This window comes from Salvelinus namaycush, chromosome 4 (genome assembly GCF_016432855.1).
Source record: "Salvelinus namaycush isolate Seneca chromosome 4, SaNama_1.0, whole genome shotgun sequence".
Lineage (NCBI taxonomy): Eukaryota > Metazoa > Chordata > Actinopteri > Salmoniformes > Salmonidae > Salvelinus > Salvelinus namaycush.
In genome coordinates, this window is record NC_052310.1 from 78,884,617 (window position 1) to 78,910,189 (window position 25,573).

At 44.0% G+C, this 25,573-nt stretch overlaps 1 long non-coding RNA gene across 3 annotated transcripts; it reads right to left on the minus strand.

Annotated features, from left to right (window-relative positions):
- Positions 1-888: 888 nt before the first annotated feature.
- On the minus strand, positions 889-23,714 carry LOC120046841. 3 transcript variants are annotated; one of them, XR_005476857.1, is made up of 6 exons: positions 23,589-23,714; positions 14,910-14,985; positions 11,200-11,353; positions 10,915-11,032; positions 9,952-10,127; positions 889-2,089 (listed from the first exon to the last, which is right to left on the minus strand). It is a non-coding gene; the product is annotated as an uncharacterized LOC120046841 (long non-coding RNA). The 3 variants fall into 3 exon arrangements; XR_005476858.1 differs by lacking the exon at positions 11,200-11,353 and having other exon boundaries at positions 14,910-14,982; XR_005476856.1 differs by lacking the exon at positions 11,200-11,353.
- Between the last annotated feature and the right edge of the window lie 1,859 nt (positions 23,715-25,573).

Here is a 25,573-nt window from a genome sequence, read left to right on the forward strand (position 1 = left end):
AAGATTCCCCTGTATGTAGAAGAATAGTTTTCACCGTGGAACATCGATAATATCTTCAGAATGCACGTTTTGCTTAAGTGGTAGGAGCGTCTGCGGTTCCGCTCCGAGGATGAAGATAACTGTAAACATGTGAGGTACCTGTTGCTGCTGTAATGTACACGTAGCGCTCGCTTAGCCAATGGGAGTGCGCTCCAACTCCGGACATGGTCATCTGTGCCCTGCGCTACCAAAAGCCTCGTTTACACCTGGTCTAACATGCGTCCTTTGTCCTGATCTTATCCGAATTCTGATTGTGCCCACAGTGAAGCCATTGCATAAATGCAGTGGTGGAAGAAGTACCCAATTGTCATACTTGAGTAAATGTTAAGATAACCTTAATTGAAAATGACTCAAGTAAAAGTGAAAGTCCCAGTAAAACACGACTTGAGTAAAAGTCTAAAAGTATTTGGTTTTAAATATACTTAAGTATCAAAAGTAAATATAATTGCTAAAATATACTTAAGTATCAAAAGTAAAAGTATAAATAATTTCACATACAGTATATTGCCGTCATTGTAAATAAGAATTTGTTCTTAACTGACTTGCCTAGTTAAATAAAGGTTCAAAATAAATAAATACAAAAATAAATAAAATATTAAGCAAACCAGATGACACAATCGTTTTTATTTTATTTTGATTTACTGATTATTTATTTACTCTTACTCTTTACTCCAGCTCCAGCACTCAGACATCATTTACAAATGAAGTATTTGTGTTTAGTGAATCCGCCAGATCAGAGGCAGTAGGGATAACCATTTTCCTGTCCTGCTAAGTATTCAAAATGTAACGAGTACTTTTGGGAGTCAGAGAAAATGTATGGAGTAAAAAGTACATTATTTTCATTCGGAATGTAATGAAGTAAAAGTAAAAGCTGTCAAAAATATAAATAGTAAAGTACAGATACCCCCAAAAAACGACTGATGTAGTACTTTAAAGTTTAAAAAAATGTACAGGTCCCTCCCTGTATGCAAATTATGCAAATTATTTGAAAAACCGCTCTGGAGGTGGTCAGGAAGATAATATCACAATTAGATCACAATGAGAATGTGGACATGCTCAAGACTGTTAGAAGCAGGTATAAACAGGGCTAAAACTGCACTTTGTCAAAATCAAGTAGAGGCTTTCCACATGTCAGTCCACTTGTTGCACCTGCCCATTCAGTGTCAGAGGGATAAAACATGATTTTTTATGTTGGTTAATCTATTTTAACTGTTTATTTTTCTATTTGCATTCACATCTCAGTGTGTGTGTGCGTTAAGTTATGTTATGTTGTGGTCATCAGACCCCTCTGTTACTGTTAATGTGTTCTAGACAAATCCTTGTTGTTACGTTGTGGTCATCAGACCCCTCTGTTACTGTTAATGTGTTCTAGACAAATCCTTGTTGTTACGTTGTGGTCATCAGACCCCTCTGTTACTGTTAATGTGTTCTAGACTAATCCTTGTTGTTACGTTGTGGTCATCAGACCCCTCTGTTACTGTTAATGTGTTCTAGACTAATCCTTGTTGTTACATTGTGGTCATCAGACCCCTCTGTTACTGTTAATGTGTTCTAGACTAATCCTTGTTGTTACGTTGTGGTCATCAGACCCCTCTGTTACTGTTAATGTGTTCTAGACTAATCCTTGTTGTTACGTTGTGGTCATCAGACCCCTCTGTTACTGTTAATGTGTTCTAGACTAATCCTTGTTGTTATGTTGTGGTCATCAGACCCCTCTGTTACTGTTAATGTGTTCTAGACTAATCCTTGTTGTTATGTTGTGGTCATCAGACCCCTCTGTTACTGTTAATGTGTTATAGACTCATCCTTATTGGGAGACAGGCAGACATAGCCCTGAAAGGTCAACAACTCACTCTTGGTGGTACAGTAACCTGAAAAGGGATGGTTTACACCCCTTTAGTTGGACCACTGGTCTATAAATTGTAAAGGGAGAATATGTAGTTCACTAGTGGTGAAACAGCAAGGTCCCACTGTTGAGCTCTTCTGTTTATTTGGGTGTTTGTCTTCCTTCAGCAAACACACTTAGTCTTCTTATCCCCAGCGGCGGATCCTGGGGAAACACAAGAAAGTCAGTCAGAATTCTGTATGAAATAAAGTTGAAGTCGGAAGTCTACATACACTTAGGTTGGAGTCATTAAAACTCGTTTTTCAACCACTCCACAATGTTCTTGTTAACAAACTATAGTTTTGCCAAGTCGGTTAGGACATCTACTTTGTGCATGACACAAGTAATTTTTCCAACAATTGTTTACAGACAGATTATTTCACTTATAATTCATTGGATCACAATTCCAGTGGGTCAGAAGTTTACATACACTAAGTTGACTGTGCCTTTAAACAGCTTGGAAAATTCCAGGAAATGATGTCATGGCTTTAGAAACTTCTGATAGGCTAATTGACATAATTTGAGTCAATTGGAGGTGTACCTGTGGATGTATTTCAAGGCCTACCTTCAAGCTCAGTGCCTCTTTGCTTGACATCATGGGAAAATCTAAAGAAATCAGCCAAGACCTCAGAAAAAAAATTGTAGATCTCCACAAGTCTGGTTCATCCTTGGGAGTAATTTTCAAACGCCTGAAGGTACCAGGTTCATCTGTACAAACAATAGTATGCAAGTATAACACCATTGTAACGGTATTCATCGGAAGAAGTTGAGGACCAAGGTGCAGCTAGATACGTGTTCATATTATTTATTCGAAACTGAACACTGAATACAAAATAACAAAAGGAATAACCGGAATAGTTCTGACAGGTGCAACAAACACTAAACAGAAAATAACCACCCACAACTACCAGTGGGAAAACAGGCTACCTAAGTATGGTTCTCAATCAGAGACAACGATAGACCGCTGCCTCTGATTGGGAACCATACCAGGCCAAAACATAGAAATACAAAACCTAGACATACAAACAAAGAATGCCCACCCACATCACACCATGACCAAACAAAAAATAGAAACATACAAAGCAATCTACAGTCAGGGCGTGACAACCATGGGACCACGCAGCCGTCATACAGCTCAGGAAGATGACGCATTCTGTCTCCTAGAGATGAATGTTCTTTGGTGCGTAAAGTGCAAATCAATCGCAGAACAACAGCAAAGGACCTTGTGAAGATGCTGGAGGAAACAGGTACAAAAGTATCTATATCCACAGTGAAACAAGTCCTATATCGACATAACCTGAAAGGCCGCTCAGCAAGGAAGAAGCCACTGCTGCAAAACCGCCATAAAAAAAGCCAGACTACGGTTTGCAAATGCACATGGGGACAAGATCGTACTTTTTGGAGAAATGTCCTCTAGTCTGATGAAACAAAAATAGAACTGTTCGGCCATATTGACCATCGTTATGTTTGGAGGAAAAAGGGGGAGGCTTGCAAGCCAAAGAACACCATCCCAACCGTGAAGCACAGGCAGCATCATGTTGTGGGGTTGCTTTGCTGCAGGAGGGACTGGTGCACTTCACAAAATAGATGGCATCATGAGGCAGGAAAATTATGTGGATATATTGAAGCGACATCTCAAGACATCAGTCAGGAAGTTAAAACTTGGTCGCAAATGGGTCTTCCAAATGGACAATGACCCCAAGCATACTTCCAAAGTTTGGGCAAAATGGCTTAAGGACAATAAAGTCAAGGTATTGGAGTGGCCATCACAAAGCCCTGACCTTAATCCTATAGACAATATGTGGGCAGAACTGAAAAAGCATGTGCGAGCAAGGAGGCCTACAAACCTGACTCAGTTACACCAGCTCTGTCAGGGGGAATGGGCCAAAATTCACCCAACTTATTGTGGGAAGCTTGTGGAAGGCTACCCAAAATGTTTGACCCAAGTAAAACAACTTAAAGGCAATGCTACCAAGTACTAATTGAGTGTATGTAAAGTTCTGGCCCACTGAGAATGTGATGAAAGAAATTAAAGGTGAAATAAATCATTCTCTCTACTATTATTCTGACATTTCACATTCTTAACATGAAGTGGTGATACTAAATGACCTAAAACAGGGAATTTTTACTAGGATTAAATGTCAGGAATTGTGAAAAACTGAGTTTAAATGTATTTGGCTAAGGTGTATGTAAACTTCCGACTTCAACTGTAGTGTTATGGTTCCACAAATATATCTGCCGGTATCTAAAGAGAATGTCAAACACAGGTGAGCAGCTCCCAGCAGCAAAATGTACAGTGGTGATGTCCTTGAGTGAGTGAGTGAGTGAGTGAGTGAGTGAGTGAGTGAGTGAGTGAGTGAGTGAGTGAGTGAGTGAGTGAGTGAGTGAGTGAGTGAGTGAGTGAGTGAGTGAGTGAGTGAGTGAGTGAGTGAGTGAGTGAGTGAGTGAGTGAGTGAGTGAGTGAGTGAGTGAGTGAGTGAGTGAGTGAGTGAGTGAGTGAGTGAGTGAGTGAGTGAGTGAGTGAGTGAGTGAGTGAGTGAGTGAGTGAGTGAGTGAGTGAGTGAGTGAGTGAGTGAGTGAGTGAGTGAGTGAGTGAGTGAGTGAGTGAGTGAGTGAGTGAGTGAGTGAGTGAGTGAGTGAGTGAGTGAGTGAGTGAGTGAGTGAGTGAGTGCGTGCGTGCGTGCGTGCGTGCGTGCGTGCGTGCGTGCGTGCGTGCGTGCGTGCGTGCGTGCGTGCGTGCGTGCGTGCGTGCGTGCGTGCGTGCGTGCGTGCGTGCGTGCGTGCGTGCGTGCGTGCGTGCGTGCGAGCGAGAGAGAGAGAGAGAGAGAGAGAGAGAGAGAGAGAGAGAGAGAGAGAGAGAGAGAGAGAGAGAGAGAGAGAGAGAGAGAGAGAGAGAGAGTGTGTGTGTGTGTGTGTGTGTGTGTGTGTGCTGCTAGGTTTCTTGAAATCAACCCAACCACACTTCAGGTTCTGTGCAAACATTTCTCGATTTTAGTTTCTCCTCAGGCCAACTGTATGTATTTAGTCTACCCATGGGCTCTGATAACTGATAACTACACTGTGCTGGGTATGCTTTAATAATGTGCAAACTAAGCTCTTACAAGCTGGCATAAATACCATAACACACACACACACACACACACACACACACACAGGCACAAGGACACACACACACAAGCATGAACATGCGCATTAGAGTTGAGTGCCGTCCTGTTCTGTCCTCCAACCCTTCTGGTCATAGAGCTGTCCCCAGCCCACAGATGGACTCAAGGACACACCTTGACATAGATAGACAAATAAAGGGGCCTCTCCCTCTCTTTCCCTCTCTCTCACTTCCTCTCTCTTTCCCTCTCTCTCACTTCCTTTCCTTCCCTCCCGATTTCATTGAAATGACATGGAAACAACATTTATTCAACCAGTGTGTGCCCGGTGGGCTCTGTTTAGAGTCCACACACACTGTGCAATTTCTTATTATAAAATAATAAAATGGATCAATATTATCTATAACTGATCAATATTATGTATAACTGATCAATATTATCTATAACTGATCAATTTGACCTATAACTGATCAATATTATGTATAACTGATCAATATGATCTATAATTGATCAATATTATCTATAACTGATCAATTTGACCTATAACTGATCAATATGATCTATAATTGATCAATATTATCTATAACTGATCAATTTGACCTATAACTGATCAATATTATCTATAATTGATCAATATTATCTATAACTGGTCAATTTGACCTATAACTGATCAATATTATGTATAACTGATCAATATTATCTATAATTGATCAATATTATCTATAACTGATCAATTTGACCTATAACTGATCAATATTAACCATATAATTGATCAATATTATCTATAACTGATCAATTTGACCTATAACTGATCAATAATATACTGTATTATTGACTGTATGTTTGTTTATTCCATGTGTAACTCTGTGTTGTTGTATGTGTCGAACTGCTGTGCTTTATCTTGGCTAGGTCGCAGTTGTAAATGAGAACTTGTTCTCAACTAGCCTACCTGGTTAAATAAAGGTGAAATAAAATAAATAAATAAATATTGTCTATAACTGATCAATATTATCTGTAACTGATCAATACTACCTATAACTGACCAATGTTATATATAACTGATCAAAATTACCTATAACTGATCAATATTATATATAACTGGTCAATAATATCTATTTACTAGACCACTTAGTACATTGTGTAATGATGACGTCATTTGGCCTAAGGCTGAATGTGGCACGAGAGCATGACGTGCGGCAGTGTAGCTACTACACAGTCCAGTGATCAATGTCACCAGATAGAAGGCTTATGGAGTCAGACACTGTCACAGAGCTTTGTGATGTCAGTGTAACCAACTGACAGGTGGTTTCAAACTATCGGAAATAAAAAAGATTTATTTTTCTTCAAGCTAGCAATCCGTTAAATACTGACTCATCACAAAAAGGATGGAGAGAGGAGGGGAGAGTTGGGGAGAGGAGTGGAAAAGAATGGAGAGTAGGAGAAAGGAGGAGAGAGAGTGAGGGAGAGAGAGAGGATAAGTCATTTTTTCCAGGAGGTCAAGGCTCTATTGGTGACAGAAAAACAAGTTTGTATATCCAACCACTTGCCTCACTGCTCCAGGTCAGCGTCAGAGACGTGGGTGAGGACCAGACTGGAAGGTCTCAACTGTGAGCAGGCATGGGTGGATGGACCACTCCACCTCTGGTGTGGTGGTGTAGAGGTCTGGTGGGGGGATGCTGAAGTATAGTATACTGGACTGTGATATGACTTAATATAATGGTGCCGAAGGGGATGGCTGCCGTTTTACGTGCTCCTAACCAGCTGTGCTATTTTGTGTGGGGGTTTTTAGCATTTTTTGTAACTTATTTTGTACATAATGTTGCTGCTACTCTCTCTTATAACTGAAAAGAGCTTCTGGACATCAGAACAGCGATTCCTCACCTCGAACTGGACAAATACTTTTTCTTTCATGAGTCCGACGAGGAGGATATACTGCTTCCCGGAGACCAGGCCCAAATCCCTGTCATTCGCGTGAAGAAAAGACGTAGATGCAGGGGGCGAAAGTCTGTGTGCCTTGTGAGGATTCGTAGGCAAGTGAGTAAATAGCCACTACCATCGGTTCTATTGGCCAACGTGCAATCACTGGAAAACAAACTGGATGATCTACAATCGAGACTATCCTACCAACAGGACATTAAAAACTGTTCTATCTTATGTTTCACCGAGTCGTGGCTGAATGACGACACGGATATTATAGAGCTGGTGCATTGGCAGGACAGAGCAGCTACGTCTGGTAAGACGAGGGGCGGGGGTGTGTGTCTATTTGTCAATAACAGCTGGTGCACAATGTCTAATAATAAAGAAGTCTCGAGGTATTGCTCGCCTGAGGTAGAGTATCTCATGATAAGCTGTAGACCACACTATCTACCAAGAGAGTTCTCATCTATATTATTCGTAGCCATCTATTTACTACCACAAACTGATGCTGTCACTAAGAGCGCACTCAACAAGCTGTATAAGTCCATAAGCAAACAGGAAAATGCTCATCCGTAGGCGGTGCTCCTATTGGCCGGGGACTTTAATGCAGGCACTTAAATCCGTTTTACCTCATTTCTACCAGCATGTCACATGTGTAAACAGAGGGAAAAAAACTCTAGACCACCTCAGTTACCGGCTTCATCAATAAGTGGATCAACGACGTCCCAACAGTGACCGTACGTACATATCCCAACCCAAAGCCATGGATTACAGGCAACATCCGCACCGAGCTAAAGACTAGAGCTGGCACTTTCAAGGAGCTGGACACTAATCCGGACACTTATGAGAAATCCCGCTATGCCCTCAGATGAACCATCAAACAGGCAAAGCGTCAATACAAGACAAAGATTGAATCCTGCTACACCGGTCTGAGCTCGTTGGATGTAGCAGGGCTTGCAAACAATTACGGACTACAAAGGGAAACACCGCCGCGAGCCGACCCAGTGACGCGAGCCTACCAGATGAGCTAAATGCCTTTTATGCTCGCTTCGAGGCAAGCAACACTGAAGCATGCATGAGAGCATCAGCTGCTCCGGACGACTGTGTGATCACGCTTTCTGTAGCCGATGTGAGCAAGACCTTTAAACAGGTCAACATTCACAAGGCCGCAAGACCAGACGAATTACCAGGGCATGTACTCAAAGCATGCGCGGACCAACTGGTAGGTGTCTCCACTGACATTTTCAACCTCTTCCTGACCGAGTCTGTAATACCGACATGTTTCAAGCAGGCTGGTCATGGCTCACATCAACACCATCATGCCGGAAGCCCTAGAACCACTCCAATTCGCATACCACCCCAACAGATCCACAGATGACGCAATCTCAATCACACTCACACTGCCCTTTCCCACCTGGACAAAAGGAACACCTATGTGAGAATGCTGTTCATTAACTACAGCTCAGAGCTCAACACCATAGTGCCCACAAAGCTCATCACTAAGCTAAGGACCCTGGGACTAAACACCTCCCTCTACAACTGGATCCTGGACTTCCTGATGGGCCACCCCCAGGTGGTAAGGGTAGGTAACAACACATCTACCACGCTGATCCTCAACACATCTACCACACTGGGCCCCTCAGGGGTGCGTGCTTAGTCCCATCCTGTACTCCCTGTTCACCCACGACTGCGTGACCAAGCACGACTCCAACACCATCATTAAGTTTGCTAATGACACAACAGTGATCCCCGACAACAATGACAGCCTATAGGGAGGAGGTCAGAGACCTGACAGTGTGGTGCCAGGACAACAACCTTTCCCTCAATGTGAGCAAGACAAAGGAGATGACCGTGGACTACAGGAAAAGGAGGGCCAAACAGGCCCCCATTAACATCGACGGGACTGAAGTGGAGCGGGTCGAGAGTTTCAAGTTTCTTGGTGTCCACATCACCAACAGACTAACATGATCCAAACACACCAAGACAGTCGTGAAGAGGGCACGACAACACCTTTTCCCCCTCAGGAAACTGAAAAGATTTGGCATGGTTCCCCAGATCTTCAAAAAGTTCTACAGCTGCACCATCGAGAGCATCCTGACTGATTGCATCACCACCTGGTATGGCAACTACTCAGCATCCGACCATAAGGCGCTACAAAGGGTACTGCGTACAGCCCAATACATCACTGGGGCCAAGCTTCCTGCCATCCAGGACCTATTTCCTGGGAGGTGTCAGAGGAAGGCCCAAAAAATTGTCAAAGACTCCAGTCACCCAAATCATAGACTGTTCTCTCTACTACCGCACGGCAAGCGGTACCGGAGCGCCAAGTCTAGGTCCAAACAGCTTCTACCCCCAAGCCATAAGACTGCTGAATACCTACCTACATGTACAAATTACCTTGACTAACCTGTACCCCCGCACATTGACTCGGTACCGGTACCCCTTGTAAATAGCATCGTTATTGTTATGTAATCTTATTGTGTTACTTTTTATTTAATTTTTTACTTAAGCATATTTAGAAAATATTTTCTTAACTCTATTTCTTGAACTGCATTGTTGGTTAATGGCTTGTAAGTAAGCATTTCACAGTAAGGTCTACACCTGTTGTATTCGGCTCATGCGACAAATAAAATGTTAATTGATTTAATAAGATGGAGGTCGACCATCTTAGTTTTGAGAGTGCTGTCCAAGATGGAGAAGTCATCCTCCCATTCTAAACCAACACCTGTAGAGAAGAGTGAAGTCCTCTAAGGAGACGACCCCTGAGGTTGACATTTGAGTTAGAAGGTTGACATTGCTTGGGGATTGATCGTTGGTCTCAGGTCTGTGTCTGTAAATTTGCATATGGAGTTTGACCCTTGGTCTCTTTGTTGTAGGTTTCTGGTCAGTGACTTTGTAGCTCCCTGGTGGGACTCTCCTATTGAGAATGTTCAAAATGACATTATTTAGATACTGTAGGTATTAAAACATGATTCCGATGTAAAATACCAATTATCTGATAGATGTTACCTGATCCAACACATTGACAGTGACATCATCAAAGAAAGACACCTTCCTCCCATGTCCTGGTTCATCCCCTTCTGATGATGCAGGGCTGGGGGGTGGCAAGGTTGCAATGGGGGGCGAAAAGACTGGCCTAGGGGACCCTCTCACCTGAGGAGAGCCAGCACTGGAAGTCTTCATGCCTGCATGGAGAAAAAGGTGATTCTTTCACATAAAATGTAGTTCATTTGATGTTATTCTTCGACATAAAACTAAACATCTATTGAGACATCCATTGTCTCCTTTTACAATGAGCCGTAGCAACAGTATATCTCCTTCAAAAAGAGGAAGTGTTAAAACGGATTACTAAGTGTGCTTTCCATCCAATGACATGGCACCCAGGCAATCATTGGAGAATTTATATTTATAATTTTCTCCTGGCCACTTACTGCAAGGCCTGAATAAATATTGGTGGCCGTCCTCGCAGGCGAACACGCAATAGGAACCTTTTTCCGTTCTGTGGTCACCGGGCAACCGTTAAATGAGTGACTCAGGAAAGGAAACGGAGATGCTGACTCACTGAGCGGTATGACGAACAAATGCAAGAGGCACACCACACACAGCCCAGAAGATGCACACATACACACTCACACAACACACACAGCTTTAATCTGTGTCTCCTGTATCACCTAGATCAGCAACTCACTGTGTAACAGGTGTGAGTAGGGGGCCACAGCAGCACTGCCCAAAATACCCCTACCAACGCCCTACATACAGACATAGCTAAAACACACACACTCGCACACAGACACACAAATACACACGCACAAACGAGCAAACAACGCAAGCATGCGCACACACACGCACACAAACACACACACTACTATAAAAGAAAGAGGACTGTTAGCTAAAGAACATGACAATGGAACTGCAAAGCAATGGTCAACAACTATTGACACTGTTAGTAAAAGTTACATATCAGAGGCATACCATTGTTCTCTCTCATTAGTTTGCTCCACAATGACCACACCCCTTTTCGGTAGCCAATAAGATGAGGGTCCATCCAGAGACAGGAAACAGCAAACTCATTCTCTGGAGTGAAGTAAGTCTGTCAAGTGAAGATGAACAAATGTAATTTGTCATGTTGCTACATCATGATGCCCTACAACTACAGAACACTACGATGTTATGTTGCAACTTCCTGACATCCAGGTCTATCAATGTGAATTTCAAAAAAAAAAGTGACTTAGAGAGAAGGTCAGAATACTACTGTACCTTGTGATTTGAGCCAGGGCCACATTCAGAGGGTCAGTAATCCAGGAAATAAGACAAAAATAGGAATTGAGGAAAAGAGAAAGAGAGAAGAGAGAGAGAGAGAAAGAGAGAGAAGGAGAGAGAGAAATAGGTATACAGTAGTCAGTCCCATGGACTTGACCAGTAGCAGAGAACAGACAGATCAATTAATTGCCTGGCTAATGTAGCAGAGCCTCCTTGGTGAGAGAGACAGTGAGAGGACAATATACATACACACACACACACAGAGAGAGACACACACACAAAGCTCTACAGAGAAGCTGCAATGACAATTTTGACTCAAAATCAGAACCTGAACGTTTACAAGAGTGTTTGGAGGAAAGATGGTTTTAGAGGCCGGTGCAACCTCAGGACCCCTTACTATCTTCAGGACTTTCACCATGGCATATTATTACAAGCCTATGTGGGCATGAGTGTCCTCTAGTGGTTCTGTTGATAATAGCAGACAGTCGATGTCAAAGACGTCACACACTTCAACGGGAGAACAGCTAGGGCCGTCTAGAAAATAGCTACTCTGCCGCTATGTGATTGATTCGCAGGAATCTTAAATATCTAGTTTCAAGTTTATTTGATGTTATGTAATAAATGTTTCTGTACAGATTCAATTCAATTACTACTATCTACTGAATGATGAAATACTGGATTCATTTAGTGAACATATTTTATTGAACCTTTATTTAACGAGGCAAGTCAGTTAAGAACAAATTCTTATTTACAATGAAGGCCTACCCTGGCCAATCCCAGACGACGCTGGGCCAATTGTGCGCCTCCCTATGGGACTCCCAATCACGGCCGGTTGTGATACAGCCTGGAAACGAATCAGGGTCTGTAGTGACGCCTCTAGCACTGAGATGCAGTGTCTTGGACTGCTGCGCCACTCGGGAGCCCACACACAGTATATTTCCCATACTCTTTCTGACAGAGGACAAGCTGTAAGGTCCGGTCGCTACTGTCCTCTCCCTGGCAACAAAATCACTGATGCTGGAGTTCTACTTGACACACTCATGCAGCATCAGGATATTGTTCCCAGGGAGACACACACACACACTCGTCTTTCAGGTCCTCTCTGTCCCGGGTCTGAAGAAGAAGGGAAGGAAGGAGTGAAGAGAAGCGTGGAGGAAAGGAGGTAGAGAGAGATGGACAGATGGTGGTTAACTCAAATGGAGGAAGCTGCTTGTGTTTCAACCTAGCCCCTGTGTGTTTCATTAAGGGGTACCCTCCTTCTCTCCTTTCATCCCTCCCTCCCTTCCTCCATTCCTCCCTCCCTCTTCCCGTATAGTCCAGGCATCATGTCACTTAGCCTGCAAACCCTGCTCCTTCTGTTAGGTCAGCCTGATGCTTGAACAGATACTTCACACTTTTTCCACTGAACCTAGCAGTATATCAAATCAAATCCAATTTTATTGGTCACATACATGTGTTTAGCAGATGTTATGAAGGGTGTAGCGAAATGATTGTGCTTCTAGCTCCAACAGTGCAGAAATATCTAACAAGTAATATCTAACAATTACAAACATATACCCAATACACACGAATCTAGTATGATATAGGCCAGGGTTGAAAAAGCCAAATAAAATCTATTTTAATCTAAACTATTTGCGCTGTGGTCAGTCTGTTTACCCAGCATCAACCTCTTGATATAAATCTACAACATTGTCCATTTCATTCATGAATTACAGTATCTTTGATTCCCCCTCTTTGGAAGATTGTGATCTGATGGGCCACATTAAAAGTGTCTTCCATCATTGCTCAGGTTTCAGGTGTGACAGGGTGACTAGTCGTTACATTCCCTAATTTACTGTTGTTTTTCTAACTGGGGCAAAGCATAGAATATCCCTTCTCCCCTGCCCCTTCCCAGGGTAATAACAGGTGTATATCTACCTCTCCTCTTCCCAGGGTAATAACAGGTTTATATCTACCTCTCCTCTTCCCAGGGTAATAACAGGTGTATATCTACCTCTCCTCTTCCCAGGGTAATAACAGGTTTATATCTACCTCTCCTCTTCCCAGGGTAATAACAGGTTTATATCTACCTCTCCTCTTCCCAGGGTAATAACAGGTTTATAGCTACCTCTCCTCTTCCCAGGTCAACATCAATGGGCATTTGGTGACAGTCCGAAGAAATTCAATGCACCAGTCCCACAATGCAATGCAACGGCTTGGGACACTTGTCCATGTGCAGACCCTAGTGGGTGGAGTCAGGGACAGAAAGGGCCAATAGTAGCCCTAACCCTACTAGAAAAATGGGATTGAGGGAGGTTGCTTTGCTTTTCTAATTGGGTTAGCTTTGAGTGTCCCACACCAATTGAGTTGTGACACTTGTACATTTGCTAGGGGGGGCCGGGGGGGTCCTGCATAACTATCCTTTTACACTAGAGGCGCAGAATCATCATATCCAGCCGTCAGATGACAAGTGACACCAAACAATCCGTGAGAGGAGGGTAATTGGAGCTCGCCTGACTTTTTCTGAGCATGCAAAACACACATACACATACACAACCACACACACACAGGGCTTATTCTGAGCAGTGCAAAACCGTGACGCCCCAAGCAGGGCCACATGACCCTCTGCTCTCCCACTGTCCAGACTATGTAGCTCTGCACTCTGGGTAAAACTGTGAAATGAGCCCTCCACCACCCAGGCCCCTAGCAGCCCTGGCTACAGCCTTTATTTGGACACGCCAGGAGGATAGCTTCTCACTTGTCATTCTGGTGTTTTGCAGGTTAAGGGAAACTAGACACTGAAACAACAGCCAAAGTGGTAAACATGTTATTGTGTCCTGTCAGTTAAATATTTTCACAGGGGAGAAATAAAAACCTAATTTGTCTTCTCCATTAATCAGGGTGGCAAAAACCTCCTGTGTAGTTCCACATTAACATTCCTTCATGAGCTGAGTGGGATCGTACAGTTTTGGAGTTGCTAAGTTTGTTCTCCGCTCAAATCTTATTCATAAACCAGCATTGATGGTCAATATAGAAATGGAATTAAGTGGAAGAGCATTTTTCTTTTCACTAGGGGCTTACTATCACAAATACTATCTTAGAACAGATTATTGTCTTTAGAGTGTTTGCTGACAGAGTTCCTATAATATGATGACATAAACGTAAGATACATTTCCGAGAACTGGTAATGCAAAAATGAGCCTCTGTTGACAGCAGTACACCTGCTCTTCCCCAGTTGAGACCTGGACATGGCTGAACAAGCAAGACTGATGCCAATAATGCACTGCCATTTTGGACAAGTGTGTACGCGTCAAGTGTGTGAATGAGCATTAAGTGTGTGTGTGTGTGTGTGTGTGTGTGTGTGTGTGTGTGTGTGTGTGTGTGTGTGTGTGTGTGTGTGTGTGTGTGTGTGTGTGTGTGTGTGTGTGTGTGTGTGTGTGTGTGTGTGTGTGTGTGTGTGTGTGTGTGTGTGTGTGTGTGTGTACTTGCATGCTGTGTCTGAATAAGTTTTGAGTGGGGCCAATTTAACCTGACGTATTTATCTGTGTTCATTTCCCGGTACGGGCATAACACGCTCTACTGGGATAAGGAACTCTATACTACAGTGTATAGTACAGTAACCTGTAATAGCACCTCCACCCCTCAACACAGTCTAAATGTAGACACCCTGAACACATCCCTAAACAGACACTAAGTAGAGGTAAACACATCCACAGTATGTCCATTACCTGCTGTGTAGAGGGTTGTGTATGTAGAGGACTCTACTCCCCTCCACTATTCTCCCCCCATCCTCCTCTTCTCCTGCTGGGAAAGAGAGCAGGACATACACAGTTAGATCCTCTACTAGGCTTCTTCAACACAATCAGATGAATCACGCAGCATATTTAGCACCACTTAAAGTACACCCCCTCAGAGAGAAAGAGAAAAAAAATGTATCTCCTGACAAAATAATGAAGGCTTTGGTTCAGAGTTGTTGGTTTTTTAAACCCTAAAGTACCAGGTATTTACGTTACATAATAAAATGGTAACTGCACAGTTATAATCAGTGGATAAAGTACTGTAAAATAAAGTGCTAGCACAATTTCACTAACCTAATATAGAGAAGAGGCATCAGTATTACCCTCCCAAAAACCTGATGATGAAACCAACTCCCCTCCAAAGCAATGAGAGTTAGTAAGTGAACGCCAAAATCCATGTTATGACAGTATCCGACCACTAGAAGGCAGAGAAACCCATGTTATGACAGTATCCTACCACTAGGTGGCAGATAAACCCATGTCATGACAGTATTCTACCACTAGGAGGCAGAGAAACCCATGTCATGACAGTATCCGACCACTAGGAGGCAGAGAAACCCATGTCATGACAGTGTCCTACCACTAAGAGGCAGAGAAACCCATGTCATGACAGTATCCTACCACTAAGAGGCAGATAAACCCATGTCGTGACAGTATCCTACCACTAAGAGGCAGTTAAACCCATGTCGTGACAGTATCCTACCACTAAGAGGCAGAGAAACCCATGTCGTGACAGTATCCTACCACTAGGTGGCAGAAAAACCCATGTTATGACAGTATCCTACCACTAAGAGGCAGAGAAACCCATGTCGTGACAGTATCCTACCACTAAGAGGCAGAGAAACCCATGTCGTGACAATATCCTACCACTAGGTGGCAGAGAAACTCATGTCATGACAGTATCCTACCAATAGGTGGCAGAGAAGAGAACTCCTCCCTCCAGAAAAGCTTGGTTCAATCAGCCAGTGTGTGTAGTGGATGGAAGTTGACCTTATAGGGTCCTGCATGTCTAATAGATGCGTCTGTGCTGCTTCTGCTGTATCACGGCTATTTAAAAATAAAAGCGCCATGTCAGTCCGGCCACTCTCCCGCCTGTCACTCTCTGCCTGGGTTCTGGGTGGTTACCGCGATGAGGAGAAGAGATCAGGATATCAAACGACCCATTTTGAACAGGAACACAAATTATAGATATAGCTATCCTGTCTATATCTGTATTGTCTATATGTATCTTTATCTGTCATGTCTATAGCTGTACTATCTATAGCTGTCTATATCTATATTATCTATAACTGTCTATATCTATACTCTCTATAACTGTCTATATCTATACTATCTATAACTGTCTATATCTATACTATCTATAACTGTCTATATCTATACTATCTATAGCTGTCTATATCTATACTATCTATAGCTCTCTATATCTATACTATCTATAACTGTCTATATCTATACTATCTATAACTGTCTATATGTATACTATCTATAACTGTCTATATCTATACTATCTATAGCTGTCTATATCTATACTATATATAACTGTCTATATCTATACTATCTAGAACTGTCTATATCTATACTATCTAGAACTGTCTATATCTGTGTATACTGTAAGGTTTGGTTGCCGCCCTGGATGTATAGTCGTGTACATACAGATATATGATCTTAATTTGACTACTCATTTGTTGTTGATAATTTTCCTGCACAGCAGTGTGTTCAAAGTTTAAAAGGGATTATAAAGTTTGTAATTTTCACTTTAAAATCTATACTGCAGGTAGCCTAGCCTAGGGGTTAAGGGAATTGGGCCAGTAACTGAAAGGTTGCTGGTTCAAATCCCCAAGCTAGGTGAAAAATCTATCAACGTGTCCTTGAGCAAGGCACCTAACCCTAATTGCTTCTGTAAGTCGCTCTGGATAAGAGTGTCTGCTAAATGCTGCTGCAGGATTATTTTCCTGCTGAAGCAAACTGGCTCAAATTAAAATCCTACATCTGTACATACAAGTGTTAAAAATAAGACTATATCCACTTTAACATAGTCTGCAGAATGTCTCTAAAGGCTTTATTAAGGGTTTATTGTCTACTTACTTGACTGTTAATGCAACATTAGGTTAGACTGTGAACTGTTGGTTTGGTCTCAGGAGAAAGAGGGGGATTGGAGGGTTCGGGTTCGTAGGGTGTAAGGAAGTGGGTGTTGTGGGGTGTGTAGGCATGTGGGGGGTTAGTCAAGATGAGCAATGGCACACCTAGGCCTGTCATGACGTCGTCAACCTGTACAACCTCATTTTAGGAATTTCACTAAGACTTTGTTTCAGTATTTATTATCACGGTGATATTCCCAAACATTTTTGAGTCTTTAAAAGTGAGTGTAGTGAAGGTAGAAAGTAAACTGAAACCATCTTAACGCAGTAACAAGAAACCAATTGAAGCCTGAGACTGTGCCATATAAAGGTACACATACAAACACGTGACTGCAACTCATACAGTACACCAACACATATCTCACATTTACTGTAATCCATGCAGGAGACCAGTTTAGCTCAAACTGATATTTCAGCAATAACATGAAGCTAGCACTGAGCTGCGGCACACACAATCACTGAGAAATTTGGTGCCGACGCCGAGAGGCCGAGGACTGTTGGGAAAGTGTTGAAAAGCTAGACTGTCACCTCTGACCTGCACACACTCATAGACACACAATCATAATCCAAGGGGAACAGCTGTAGAACTCTTGGATGGTGCAAAGTGATCATTCAGTCACAACCACTAACAGATACTAAAACAGTCCCGCTGGGACAGCTAGTCAGGGGGGAGACGACACAACGTACACACAGTAGCCGGAGAATCTAATGATTGACATATTGTTAAAGCATTCCCTAACTGGCTATATCAAAATAAATCGCTTTTGTGGTTTTTGAGGACACTGCCAGCGATGTTCTAATCTATACCCTCAACTATCTCTGAGCTCCTCCTATCCCTCACTGAAGCCTGACAATCCATCTCACGCTCTCTACCTATCCCAACCTCCTCCAAGGGGCCCTGGGGAGTCCCTGTGCCTCCTACCCCCCCCTGTCATCCCTCACCCTTCACTCCCCCACCACCAGAGAGAGAGAAACTGTCACTCATGCTTTAAGCCAACTGGCATTCGGGTGGGCCTACTCCAGTTCAGGGGGGGGGTCCTACTCCAGTTGCATGGTGTAACTATATTTCGATCAAAAATGCAATGAGTCAGGGTTACCCCTGGTTACGAATGAAACACACATGAAACAGAAGATAGAAGGACAGAGACAGAGAGACAGAACATGAAGGGTACAAGCTACACAGGCTCAAACTGATTTTCACATCTAATAAATAGTTTACATGACACTTGTTGCGGACTAACTTACTGTACTTATGATTTAAATAGTTTTTAGTTTTTTTGTATGGATTGCTGCTTCTAGCCTCACTCTTTAAATACAGAGGCTGGCTAGCTGCACTCCTTACATTTCCGTGGCAACTGATGCTAGCCAATGGCTAAAGCACAGAGATTAAAGGACAGGTTTGAATCTAAAACCATAACATGAAATAGGCTACAGCATAGTGCAGGCTGGTGGAAGCCAAGATCCCTGTGGATTTGAACATTTCAGAAAATCATCTGAATAGCCTGTCTAGCCCAAATCTCTTAACACTCTTTAAGGGGGGACTGAAGCTTGAGAAGTGCACATTACATTCCACCCCATGGCCCATTTCCTATCCAGTAGGTAACACAAGGGAGAGAGCAACCATTCTCTGTCTCTATAGAACAGAAAGGTGGAGGGGAAGAGAGAGAGTCCGGAGAGAAATAGAAAGAGGGAAGAGTAACGAGCAAAAAAGAAAGAGAGAATATGAGATATGGGAGAGAGAGAGAGAGCGAGAGAGAGAGAGAAACAAAATAAGAGATATGGGAGAGAGAGAGGGGAAGAGAGAGAGAGAAACAAAATAAGAGTTATGGGAGAGAGATAGGGGAAGAGAGAGATAGGGGAGAGAGCGAGAGAGAGCTGCACCTGCTGATGTGGGTGTAGAAGGGAAACCTGATATACAATGGCTTTACAACCATCTCAGGGAGCTATAGTACACTAGCTAGCATAGGCCTAAGTAATGGTCTGGTGAGATCACACCAGCAGAGGGGGATATCTGTGTGTGGGGAAGTCTCTCTCCGGCCACCTGAGAAACAACTGTCCCCTCTTACCCAGAGCTCTTCAATCCCGGTCCTGGGGACTTAGGAGCCATACATGGTGCATGCTTTTGTGTCAACACAATCACACCTGATTCAACTAATCAAGGGGTGATGACACTGCCATGACCATGGCCCAGCCTGGTCTTATACTGGGGCGGGTGTTTTTCTCAGTAAACAAATTGTTGGTTAAAACATTGTCCATTTAATTAAGAAATGTGATTGGGAACACCTAACAGTATGCAGGTTAATTGTATTTGAAGTGTTCATGCAACCCACCTGATAACTGTCTCCATATATTATGCCTAGAAAACATCTGGTCATTTTCATCCCTGGATAAAACTATGTCCTGTTGTGTTCATCCTCCCCTCACAAACCCACAACGGTGTAGCCTACCCTTGGCTCAAGTGCAGATTGCAGAGTGTATGTGAGGGAGGGTGCTTAGGTTGTTGTTGTGGAGCTGACAGAACCAAAAAATTGGATCATATTACTCCAGTGCTAGCCTCCCTACACTGGCTTCCTGTTAAGGCAAGGGCTGATTTCAAGGTTTTACTGCTAACCTACAAAGCATTACATGGGCTTGCTCCTACCTATCTTTCCGAGTTGGTCCTGCCGTACATACCTACACGTACGCTACGGTCACAAGACGCAGGCATCCTAATTGTCCCTAGAATTCCTACGCAAACAGCTGGAGGCAGGGCTTTCTCCTATAGAGCTCCATTTTTATGGAATGGTCTGCCTACCCATGTGAGAGACGCAGACTCGGTCTCAACCTTTAAGTCTTTACTGAAGACTCATCTCTTCAGTAGGTCCTATGATTGAGTGTAGTCTGGCCCAGGAGTGTGAAGGTGAACGTAAAGGCTCTGGAGCAACGAACCGCCATTGCTGTCTCTGCCTGGCCGGTTCCCCTCTCTCCACTGGGATTCTCTGCCTCTAACCCTATTACAGGGGCTGAGTCACTAGCTTACTGGTGCTCTTTCATGCCGTCCCTAGGAGGGGTGCGTCACTTGAGTGGGTTGAGTCACTGACGTGATCTTCCTGTCTGGGTTGGCGCCCTCCCCCTTGGGTTGTGCCGTGGCGGAAATCTTTGTGGGCTATACTCTGCCTTGTCTCAGGATGGTAAGTTGGTGGTTGAAGGTATCCCTCTAGTGGTGTGGGGACTGTGCTTTGGCAAAGTGGGTGGGGTTATATCCTTCCTGTTTGGCCCTGTCCGGGGGTATCATCGGATGGGGCCACAGTGTCTCCTGACCCTCCTGTCTCAGCCTCCAGTATTTATGCTGCAGTAGTTTATGTGTCGGGGGGCTAGGGTCAGTTTGTTATATCTGGAGTACTTCTCCTGTCTTATCCGGTGTCCTGTGTGAATTTCAGTATGCTCTCTCTAATTCTTTCTTTCTCTCTTTCTTTCTCTCTCTCGGAGGACCTGAGCCCTAGGACCATGCCTTAGGATGACCTGGCATGATGACTCCTTGCTGTCCCCAGCCCACCTGGCCGTGTTGCTGCTCCAGTTTCAACTGTTCTGCCTGTGGCTATGGAACCCTGACCTGTTCCCCGGACGTGCTACCTGTCCCAGACCTGCTGTTTTCAACTCTCTAGAGACCGCAGGAGCGGTAGAGATACTCTTAATGATCGGCTATGAAAAGCCAACTGACATTTACTCCTGAGGTGCTGGCTTGCTGCACCCTCGACAACTACTGTGATTATTATTATTTGACCATGCTGGTGATTTATGAACATTTGAACATCTTGGCCATGTTCTGTTATAATCTCCACCCGGCACAGCCAGAAGAGGACTGGCCACCCCTCATAGCCTGGTTCCTCTCTAGGTTTCTTCCAAGGTTTTTGCCGTTCTAGGGAATTTTTCCTAGCCACCGTGATTCTACACCTGCATTGCTTGCTGTTAGGGGTTTTAGGCTGGGTTTCTGTACAGCACTTTGAGATATCAGCTGATGTACGAAGGGCTATATAAATACATTTGATTTGACAGGATACTCAGCCAGCCTGGCAGTAAGTTAGGCTGGAGGGAGGAGTAACGTGAGCATTGATGATCAGAAGTTGAGCAGCAATCAGACAGAACACTCTGTCTTGTTTTCCATTGGTTCCTGTGAGAAGTGGGACAGGGTCACTACAGGGCTCCCATCAACACACACTTGCACTCACGCACACACTGTTTAATCTTGAGTGATTCATGTCAGCGCATCAGGAGAGCGAAACAAAACAACTTGAGGAGGGAGAGGGAAGGAGAGGGAGAGAGGGGGTTAGAGGTAAAGAGGAGGAGAAATGAGGAGAGGAGAGGGACTGCGGAGGAGTGGAGAGGGAGGGGAAGGAGTGGAGTGGAGAGGGAGATGGAGAGGGAGGCAGAGGGGATGAAGAGGGGAGGTGAGGAGAGGGAGAGGGGAGGAGTGAAGAGGGGAGGAGAGAGAAGAGGGGAGGAGAAGGGAGGGAGGAGTTTGGAGGGGAGGAGAGGACTGGTGATGGGATTGGGGGGGGGGGGGGGGATGAATCTGAGAGCGCTATCGGTATGTCCCCTACCACAGCTGGCCAGATGGAAATAGACAGAGGTGTAACTGAGTCCAGGAGAGAAGAGGAGCAATCGCTTTTCCCAGGATGGATGGAGTTCAAGCAGTCTCTCTGACAATATCCTGTTTGTACAACATGGCAGATAGATACGGAGACCAAAGCCCGAACCCATGGCAGCCAGCTAGTGGGCTGAGTGAGCGAGGGCGGGCTACAGATCTCTGTGCCTGAGTGTAAGAGGAGGACAGTAGGCTGAATAGCTCAGCAGCTGAGCCCCAGATATACTCCCTGTAACTTCACCAACACCTTATCAGATATGTGCCCTGTGACTTCACCAAGACCTTATCAGATATGTTCCCTGTGACTTCACCAAGACCTTATCAGATATATTCCCTGTAACTTCACCAAGACCTTATCAGATATGTTCCCTGTGACTTCACCAAGACCTTATCAGATATGCTCCCTGTGACTTCACCAAGACCTTATCAGATATGTTCCCTGTAACTTCACCAAGACCTTATCAGATATGCTCCCTGTGACTTCACCAAGACCTTATCAGATATGTTCCCTGTGACTTCACCAAGACCTTATCAGATATGTTCCCTGTGACTTCACCAAGACCTTATCAGATATGCTCCCTGTGACTTCACCAAGACCTTATCAGATATGTTCCCTGTAACTTCACCAAGACCTTACCAGATATGCTCCCTGTGACTTCACCAAGACCTTATCAGATATGTTCCCTGTGACTTCACCAAGACCTTATCAGATATGTTCCCTGTGACTTCACCAAGACCTTATCAGATATGTTCCCTGTGACTTCACCAAGACATTATCAGTGGCAGAAACGTTGTCCATAAACAGCAAACAGTATCAAACCTGCAGACATAAGTAATTTTTCAGTGTATTATTTTTTCCATTCTCACCCTGAAATTTGCACATACCCTAGCCAAAACAGGATTTGTTGTCTTTCAAATACTTTTTAAGGTGCACTTGATTTAGCTTGCTCTGTGCAGTGGGACCAATAGATAAAAAGCAAGAGAAAGAAAGCAAGCCCAAACCCAGCAGGTGAGCAGGTTCTTGCTCGCGCATCTTACCCTGGCAGTAAGAAGAGAACGCTGCCACCGCCTGGTTGGCTTGGCAGCTGAGAGTCCGTCCCCATGTCTGTCAGAGAGACACAGCTATGCCAACAGGACTCAGCTCTCGCCACACCAAAATAGCTCCAAACAATCCCAGCCAGGCATGAGCTGATTAAAACAACTATGTGGTAATCATGGTCCAGGGATCTGGGTGAGATCCCTCAGGAGGCTAATGTGTTTTACTACTATCACTCTGTTTGATCACTCTGTTGTCACAGAGAACTTTCCTGCTGAGCAGGAAATGCAAATTATAGTGGATTCGAAGTTTAAAAGGCTTCTAAAGTTTATAATTTACACTTTAAAATGTCAAACTGTATTTATACTAACTAAAAATGTATCAACACCTACAAAAATGTCCATGAATGATAATCCAAATAATAGTTCACATTTCCTGTTGCTGCAGGATTATTTTCCTATTGTGAGAAATTGGTCAAATTACGATAGTACACCTGTATGTGTGTTTTATTCACTGAGCTAACCAATGTGCCATCGTGTTTTTTAGTAATTCCATAGTAAGCAGTTAGACACAGCTATAATGCTGGAGTACAGATCCCCCAGGAGGATATATGGACAAGTTTTTACACTAAACATAACATATGGGCTAAAATAGATCAACAAAATATTTTACAAACCCAGACAATTCAGTCTTGTCTCAAAACGTCATAATATGTGGATATAGTAAGCTCTATCAACCAGCTCAACACAAAACAGGAATACAATGACAAACACAAATCCCAATCACAAAAATGTAATTTCCCTATCACATACCAATATGTTTGTCCATGTAGAAGAAGTCTGCTCTGGTTCTTAGTCCCATTGTCTTTCCTCCACCTCCTCCACCTCCTACACTGCTGCATCTTGTCTTCATGGATCCCATAAAGCTGCACCTGCGCAGAAAACGACATAACAGAACAACATCCACACACAGCTAAAACATAAAGTCAATCTGTACAATCTCTACGTGCACAAGCCCAACCGTCACATCCCTCTTCCCCTCTCCCTCATCCCCCTCTCCTCCTCTCCTCCATCACACAGGAAACCTGGCCTTCCTGCAAAAAAGCGTCGGAGCATGGAAAGGGGACAAGGTCGCGGCCGGGGGCAGGTATGGAGGGAGAGGATGTTTTTGTCATTCCTCAACCCCCCTGGTTGAGAGGCCTGCTGTCGTCTATCCTGAGGAAACTGGCTTACGTCATTGGTGCTCAGAGGAGCACTACAGCTCCAGCCATAGGCTCAGTAGCAGGCCCACAGCGACACAGACACCATAGCTGCAGAGAGGGCAAATATCAGCAATGACCCCCACATGGGAGGAACAAAGTAGCTTTATTTTTATCGATAGGTGGGATACTGTACAGTAAGCCAATGTTTAATGGAAAGGGAAAGGTGTCAAGGTCAGTTCAATATCTTTATCGATATGTTTCTCTCCAAAGCTAGTTGCTGTTGAACCAGCAGGAAACATTATACTTTACTGTTTCCAAGCCAGCGGCAATTATCCATTTCCTGTACATAATAGGCTACAGCAGGGCCTGGCCAGCTGTGAATGTGTCAATACTCCAGCAGGTGACTGCTCAGTGAAAAACAGCCTAACAGCCTCAAAGGGAGGTGGCTCTTCAAAATTCATCAGTCATTAACACTTCCTTTATCAGGCACCAACAGCTGTGTCTGGCCCAAAGACATAACACGTACAGTACGACTGACACTGGCGATTTGAAGACTCAAAACCTAATATTTTCATAAACCAAAGTTTTACCTCTACCCGTGATGATAGTGAGCCTACCCGCATCACAGGGGAAAGTCCAAACGTGACTGGGCCTCCGAATAACAGGATGTTTATAGATAAGCCTGGGGGATCTGTGCCAGAGAGACAGCTCTGTAACACGGGGAGGGAGATGGGCAATGGGAGTGGAGGAATAGAGGAAGAGAGTGAGAGAGGAAGAGAGGGAGAGAGGAAGAGAGGGAGTGGAGGAAGAGAGGAAGAGAGGGAGAGAGGAAGAGAGGGAGTGGAGGAAGAGAGGAAGAGAGGGAGAGAGGGAGAGAGGGAGTGGAGGAAGAGAGGAAGAGAGGAAGAGAGGGAGAGAGGGAGAGGAGGAAGAGAGGGAGAGAGGAAGTGGAGGAAGAGAGGGAGAGAGGGAGTGGAGGAAGAGAGGGAGAGAGGAAGACAGGAAGGGAGCAGAGCAGGTCAGCCAGGCGGCATCTGGCCAACCAAATATAAAGTCTTCTATTTTCTTGGCCACTTATCTGTTCTAAAGCCTTTCCCCAGCATTACCTAAAGCCTTTTGCCAGCACGTCCTTAAGTCTTTCCCAAACATGTCCTAAAGCCTTTCCCTTTTATGTCCTAAAGCAGGAGTCACCAACGATCGCGGTCGACAAGTTGATCTTGAAGCATTCCAAGTCGATCGCGAGTAGTGTTCAAAATTAGAGAAAAAAAAATCATAAATGTCTAAATGTTTTAATTTATTTCTTATTATTTATGACTTCAATTTCAAATGTGCCATGCGTGAGCCCTGTGTGTAGTGATGGGGGTTGAGGGGCGGGGAAGGTGTATATCTGGCCAATCAAATACAGTTTCTTGGTTTAACGTCTGACAAATTATGTCTCTGACTCCCGCCTTAACTAGCTCAGGCACTTGTTGTAACGCTCACGAGCTATCAAGCTAACGATACGCAAGCTAACGTAACGATGGAGGAGGCACAACAGAAAAAGCAAAAAACATAATTTTCATGTAGAATGGGAACACGATTTTCTGTTCACCATTG